The sequence below is a fragment of the Mesoplodon bidens genome, assembly GCF_964165515.1.
Source record: "Mesoplodon bidens genome assembly, chromosome: 13".
In the NCBI taxonomy this organism is placed as follows: domain Eukaryota; kingdom Metazoa; phylum Chordata; class Mammalia; order Artiodactyla; family Ziphiidae; genus Mesoplodon; species Mesoplodon bidens.
In genome coordinates this window covers 36,991,794-36,999,169 of record NC_138169.1, presented here as the reverse complement: position 1 = coordinate 36,999,169, position 7,376 = coordinate 36,991,794, and the positions used below count along the sequence as shown (strand labels likewise).

At 38.8% G+C, this 7,376-nt stretch overlaps 1 pseudogene across 1 annotated transcript; it reads right to left on the bottom strand.

Annotated features, from left to right (window-relative positions):
* Nucleotides 1-1,280: 1,280 nt before the first annotated feature.
* LOC308626835 (hsc70-interacting protein-like) lies at nucleotides 1,281-2,441 on the bottom strand (annotated as a pseudogene). The gene has a single exon. The product of its transcript is annotated as a hsc70-interacting protein-like (transcript).
* Nucleotides 2,442-7,376: the final 4,935 nt, after the last annotated feature.

The following is a 7,376-nucleotide window of genomic DNA, read 5'->3' as shown; positions in this document are numbered from 1 at the left end:
ACTTTAATCCATTTTGAGTTTATTTTTGGGTATGGTGTTAGAGAGTGTTCTAATTTCAGTCTTTTACAGTTTTCCCAGCACCACTTATTGAAGAGGCTGTCTTTTCTCCACTGGATATTCTTGCCTCCTGTATCAAAAATAAGGTGACCATATGTGCGTGGGTTTATCTCTGGGGTTTCTATCCTGTTCCATTGGTCTATATTTCTGTTTTTGTGCCAGTGTCATACTGTCTTGATTATTGTAGCTTTGTAGTAGAGTCTGAAGTCAGGGAGCCTGATTCCTCCAGCTCCATTTTTCTGTCTCAAGATTGCTTTGGCTATTCGGGATCTTTTGTGTTTCCATACAAATTGTGAAATTTTTTGTTTTAGTTCTGTGAAAAATTCCATTGGTAGTTTGATAAGGATTGCATTGAATCTGTAGATTGCTTTGGGTAGTATCGTCATTTTCACAATGTTGATTCTTCCAATCCGAGAACATGGTATATCTCTCGATCTGTTTGTGTCATCTTTAATTTCTTTCATCAGTGTCTTATAGTTTTCTGCATACAGGTCTTTTGTCTCCTTAGGTAGGTTTTTTCCCCCCTATATGGAAATATGAAACATTTATTTTAGATATCAGGGAAGATAAGAGCTAAGTAATCCAATTTTACTGCAGCAGTATAAAAATCGTCCCTTCACCACAGTCTAAGATTTAAGTGCATCTGCACAAGGGTACACATTATATAAAATGTAGTAAGATTACTGCTGCCCTGACAAGTACTTCCAGTCCCTACCCAGGTCCTACTGCAATACTGGTGGTCCCAATAGTTTCATGGAAGCAAGTAATTTAAAAAAAATAATAAAGCAATTATAAAGACAAATCAAGATGCCTCAGTGACCATATATCGAACTCAAACTTTATATATTTAAATGTTACATTTTTCTCCCACTAATAAATCTTTATTTCACTCAAACTTGAACAATAAATCTTCCATACTGAAGTATCTTCCTTGCCTAATTAATTCAAAGGAAAAAACCAAAATGATTAGTAAAGAAAGATGTAGGGATTAACACACCCTTTTAATTTGTGTTAAATATTTTTAAGGTTTAAAAATTGTTTAAAAATTTTAATTTCTATTAAGAAAACATTATCTGATTGAATACCCTAATGGAAAACCGCTGTAAAATGTTTCAGCTGCTTTGGGGGCGGAGGGGTAGGGATTATCTTCAAAGCACCCCACCTTTCTTCATGAGAGGGTCAGAGGTACACTGGTTTGTATTACTGCAACATCCATGAGGTGATCTAAGTTGCTTTTCCTTCAGCAGGGGCTTTATTTGTCAGAAGGGCATTATGCTTGACCTTCAAATTTGCCCGACAATTTACTGATGAGATTTATAACCTTTGGGTTGCTCTGATATATTGACATACTTCCCAGATTCTGAGCCACATCCTGGAAGGCCACCATAACTTCTGGATCCTGTATGGCTGCAAGAACCTATGGATCACTAAGATTTTCATTGAGCCCAGGCATTCCTGCCATTCCAGGCATGCTCCCTCCCATTCCAGGCATGCTCCCTCCCATTCCAGGCATTCCTCCAGGAAAATTACCAAGCATTCTGCCAGGAAAGCCACCTGGAAAAGAGCCATACTGAGCTCCTGATTGTCATCTGACTTCTTCCTCCCTCTGGGCTCTCTCATGTTCTTCCCTAGCCTTCTTGACCCTTTCTATTCTTTCTTTGATCTCTCGCTCTTCATGTGTTCACTCATACTTTCTCCTATGTTCAGCAATTTTCTGGGCCCTTGGTTGAACTTCTTTCAGCATTGCACTAGTATCTTCATCATAATCCAGCTTACAGGCATGGGCAAGATCATGGGCAGCTTCTTCCCAATGGCCCAAAAGTCTGTGTGCTTTCCCTCACCACTTGTATGGCTGAGCAGAATCAGGATTTATTTCAATAGCTCTGTCACAGTCTCGGAAGGCAGCATTTGGCTTCTGTAATTTGATGAAGACACTTGATCTCTTGGCATACAGAATGGCCAAATGAGGATTTAGCTTGATGGCATCTGTGAACAAGTCAATGGCTTTCTATAGTTCACCATCATTTAGGGCATCAGTGGCAGACACTTTTTTTTTATCATTTGCCTTATCCATCATCTCCTCAGTTATCTCTACATTTTCATCTCCCATTTCTTGAGGGGCATCAGGGTCTGGTTCAATCACAACTTCATTGTTAATTTCTAGATCACTTTCCTCACTTGATGGTTCGTCTGTCTTTGTTTTCCTCCTCCTTCTTACTGTTTTTTCTTCCTTTGTATTTTATTCCAATTTAGTTTTATGAGTAGCAGGTGGTACTTTACCCCCCATGCTCTCCACCCACTCCCTCAGGAAGCACATTTCCTTGGTGTGCAGAACACTTGGGTCCCGCTTGCTTGCACATTTTCACGAAGGCTCGAAGCTCGCTCACTTTCAGGGGCTCTATGATCCGGAGGCGGCGGGAGGCAGCAGGAGGTGGCGGGTGCAGCGGAGGCTGAGGCCCAATCCCAGGCCCAGGTGCTAGCTCAGCATGACAGCATAAAGGGGGCGGCTGCTGTGAGGCAAAACATACTAGAACCTCCCTGGCCACTGGCTCTGCCGACCCAATGGTCTTGTGACCCTGGGTCCTTCACCCATTCATTCCTACTCTCTACCACTTTCCTGCACACTGGCTAGAATCTTCTAGAAGTGTGGCTGTTCCTGCTGTTGCTTGCCTCTCCATGCACACCTCTCCATGCACGCATTCTTATATTCACTCAGAACCAGTGCTCTCCTTAGGTAGGTTTATTCCTAGGTATTTTATTCTTTTGGTTGCAATGGTAAATGGGAGTGTTTCCTTAATTTCTCTTTCAGATTTTTCATCATTAGTGCATAGGAATGCAAGAGATTTCTGTGCATTAATTTTGTATCCTGCTACTTTACCAAATTCATTGATTAGCTCTAGTAGTTTTCTGGTAGCATCTTTAGGATTCTCTATATATAGTATGTCATCTGCAAACAGTGAATGCTTTACTTCTTCTTTTCTTTTCTTTTTTTTTTTTTTTTTTTTGCGGTATGCGGGCCCCGCACTGCTGTGGCCTCTCCCGTTGCAGAGCACAGGCTCCGGATGCGCAGGCCCAGCGGCCATGGCTCATGAGCCCAGCTGCTCCGTGGCACGTGGGATCTTCCCAGACCGCGGCACGAACCCGTGTCCCCCGCATCGGCAGGCGGACTCCCAACCACCGCGCCACCAGGGAAGCCCCTACTTCTTCTCTTCTGATTTGGATTCCTTTTATTTCTTTTTCTTCTCTGATTGCTGTGGCTAAAAATTCCCAAACTATGTTGAATAATAGTGGTAAGAGTGGACAACCTTCTCTTGTTCATGATCTTAGTTTTCACCATTGAGAAGGATGTTGGCTGTGGGTTTGTCATATATGGCCTTTATTATGTTGAGGTAAGTTCCCTCTATGTTTACTTTGTGGAGGGTTTTTATCATAAATGGGTGTTGAATCGTGTCAAAAGCTTTTTCTGCACCTATTGAGATGATCATATGGTTTTTCTCCTTCAGTTTGTTAATATGGTATATCACATTGCTTGATTTCCGTATATTGAAGAATCCTTGCATTCCTGGTATAAAACCCACTTGATCATGTTGTATTATCCTTTTAATGTACTATTGCGTTCTGTTTGCTAGTATTTTGTTGAGTATTTTTACATCTATGTTCATCAGTGATATTGGCCTGTAGTTTTCTTTTTTTGTGACATCTTTGTCTGGGTTTGGTATCAGGGTGATAGTGGCCTCTTAGCATGAGTTTGGGAAAGTTCCTCCCTCTCCTATATTCTGGAAGAGTCTGAGAAGGATAGGTGTTAACTCTTCTCTAAATGTTTGATAGAATTCGCCTGTGAAGCCATCTGGTCCTGGGCTTTTGTTTGTTGGAAGATTTTTAATCACAATCTCAATTTCAGTGCTTGTGATTGGTCTGTTTATATTTTCTATTTCTTCCTGGTTCAGTCTCGGAAGGTTGTACTTTTCTAAGAATGTGTCCATTTCTTCTGGGTTGTCTGTTTTATTGGCATATAGTTGCTTGTAGTAACCTCTCATGATCCTTTGTATTTCTGCAGTGTCAGTTGTTACTTCTCCTTTTTCATTTCTAATTCTATTGATTTGAGTCTTCTCCCTTTCTTTCTTGATGAGTCTGGCTAATGGTTTATCAATTTTGTTTATCTTCTCAAAGAACCAGCTTTTAGTTTTATTGATCTTTGCTATTGTTTCCTTCATTTCTTTTTCATTTATTTCTGACCTGATCTTTATGATTCCTTTCCTTCTGCTAACTTTGGGGGTTTTTTGTTCTTCTTTCTCTAATTGCTTTAGGTGTAAGGTTAGATTGTTTATTTGAGATGTTTCTTGTTTCTAGAGGTAGGAGTGTATTGCTATAAACTTCCCTCTTAGAACTGCTTTTGCTGCATCCCAGAGGTTTTGGGTCATTGTGTTTTCATTATCATTTGTTTCTAGGTATTTTTTGATTTCCTCTTTGATTTCTTCAGTGATCTCTTGGTTATTTAGTAGTCTATTGTTTAGCCTCCATGTGTTTGTATTTTTTACAGGTTTTTTCCTGTAATTGATATCTAGTCTCATAGCATTGTGGTCAGAAAAGATACTTGATACAATTTCAATTTTTTAAAATTTACCAAGGCTTGATTTGTGACCCAAGATATGATTTATCCTGGAGAATGTTCCATGAGCACTTGAGAAGAAAGTGTATTCTGTTATTTTTGGATGTAATGTCCTATAAATATCAATTAAGTCCACTTTGTTTAATTTACCATTTAAAGCTTGTGTTTCCCTATCTATTTTCATTTTGGATGATCTGTCCATTGGTGAAAGTGGGGTGTTAAAGACCCCTACTATGATGTGTTACTGTCTATTTCCCCTTTTATGGCTGTTTGCATTTGCCTTATGTATTGAGGTGCTTCTATTTTGGGTGCATAAATATTTACAATTGTTAATCTTCTCTTGGATTGATCCCTTGATCATTATGTAGTGTCCCCTTTGTCTCTTACAATAGTCTTTATTTTAAAGTCTATTTTGTCTGATATAAGAATTGCTACTCCAGCTTTCTTCTGATTTCCATTTGCATGGAATATCTTTTTCCATCCCCTCACTTTCAGTCTGTATGTGTCCCTAGGTCTGAAGTGGGTATCTTGTAGACAGCATATATATGGGTCTTGTTTTTGTATCCATTCAGCCAGTCTATATCTTTTGGTTGGAGCATTTAATCCATTTGCGTTTAAGGTAATTATCGATATGTATTTTCCTATTACCATTTTCTCAATTGTTTTGGATTTGTTATTGTAGGTCTTTTCCTTCTCTTGTATTTCCTGCCTAGAGAAGTTCCTTTAGCATTTGTTGTAAAGTTGGTTTAGTGGTGCTGAATTCTCTTAGCTTTTGCTTGTCTCTAAAGGTTTTAATTTCTCCGTTGAATCTCAATGAGATCCTTGCTGGGTAGAGTAATCTTGGTTGTAGGTTTTTCCCTTTCATCACTTTAAATATGTCCTGCCACTCCCTTCTGGCTTGCAGAGTTTCTGCTGAAAGATCAGCAGTTAATCTTATGGGGATTTCCTTGTTATTTGCTGTTTTATGCTTGCTGCATTTAATATTTTTTCTTTGTATTTAATTATTGATAGTTTGATTAATATGTTTCTTGGCATGTTTCTCCTTGTACGTATGCTGTATGGGACTCCCTGCGCTTCCTGGACTGATTGACTATTTCTTTTCTCGTATTTGGTAAGTTTTCAACTATAATTTCTTCATATATTTTCTCAGCCCCTTTCTTTTTCTCCTCTTCTTCTGGGACCCCTATAATTCTTATGTTGGTGCATTTAATATTTTCCCAGAGGTATCTGAGACTGTCCTCAATTCTTTTCATTCTTTTTTCTTTATTCTGCTCTGCGGTAGTTATTTCCCTATTTTATCTTCCAGGTCACTTATTCGTTTTTCTGCCTCAGTTATTCTGCTATTGATTCCTTCTAGAGAATTTTAAATTTCATTTATTGTTTTGTTCGTCACTGTTTGTTTGCTGTTTAGTTCTTCTAGGTCCTTCTTCAACATTTCTTGTATTTTCTCCATTCTATTTCCAAGATTTTGGATCACGTTTACTATCATTACTCTGAATTCTTTTTCAGGTAGACTGCCTATTTCCTCTTCATTTGTTTGGTCTGGTGGGTTTTTACCTTGCTCCTTCATCTGCTGTGTGTTTCTCTGTCTTCTCATTTTGCTTAACTTACTGTTTTTCAGGTCTCCTTTTTGCGGGCTGCAAGTTCGTAGTTCCTGTTGTTTTTGTTGTCTGCCCCCAGTGGGTTGTGTAGGCTTCCTGGTGGAGGGGATTGGTGCCTGTGTTCTGTTGGTGAAGTGGATCTTGTCTTTCTGGTGGGCAGAACTGCATCCAGTGGTGTTTTTTCGGGTGTCTGTGACCTTATTATGATTTTAGCCAGGCTCTCTGCTAATGGGTGGGGTAGTGTTCCTGTCTTGCTAGTTGTTTGGCATAGTTTGTCCAGCACTATAGCTTGCTGGTCATTGAGTGGAGCTGGGTCTTAGCGTTGAGATTGAGATACCTGGGAGAGCTTTCACTGTTTGATATTACATGGAGCCGGGAGGTCTCTCCTGGACCAATGTCCTGAATCAGCTCTCCCACCTCAGAGGCACAGGCCTGACAGCTGGCTGGAGCCCCAAAACCCTGTCAGCCACATACCTCAGAAGAAAAGGGAGAAAAAAAGAAAGAAAGAAAATAAATTAAAAAATAAATTGATTAAAATAAAAATTTTAAAAATTATTAAAAATAAAAAAATTAAAAAGTAATAAAAAAATTTAAAAAAAGAAAGAAAGAAGAGCACAACCAAACCAAACAACAAATCCAGAAATGATAACAAGTGCTAAAAACTATACTAAAACCAACAAACAAAACAGAAAAAAGAAAACAGAGACAGAATGCTAGGAAAAATGGTAAAAGCAAAACTATACAGACAAAATCAGACAAAGAAGCATACACACATACACACTCACAAAAAGAGGACAAAAATATATATCTATATATAAAAAATAAAAAAGGAAGAGAGCAACCAAATCAATAAAAAATCTACCAATGATAATGAACTCTAATTACTAAACTAAGATAAACATAAAACCAGAAACAAATTAGATGCCCAAAGGAAACCCCAAGTCTACAGTTGTTCCCAAAGTCCACTGCCTCAATTTTGGGTTGATTCATTGTCTCTTCAGGTATTCCAGAGATGCAGGGCACATTAGGTTGCTTGTGGAGATTTAATCCACTGCTCCTAAGGCTGCTGGGAGAAATTTCCCTTTCTCTTCTTTGTTTGCACAGCTCCT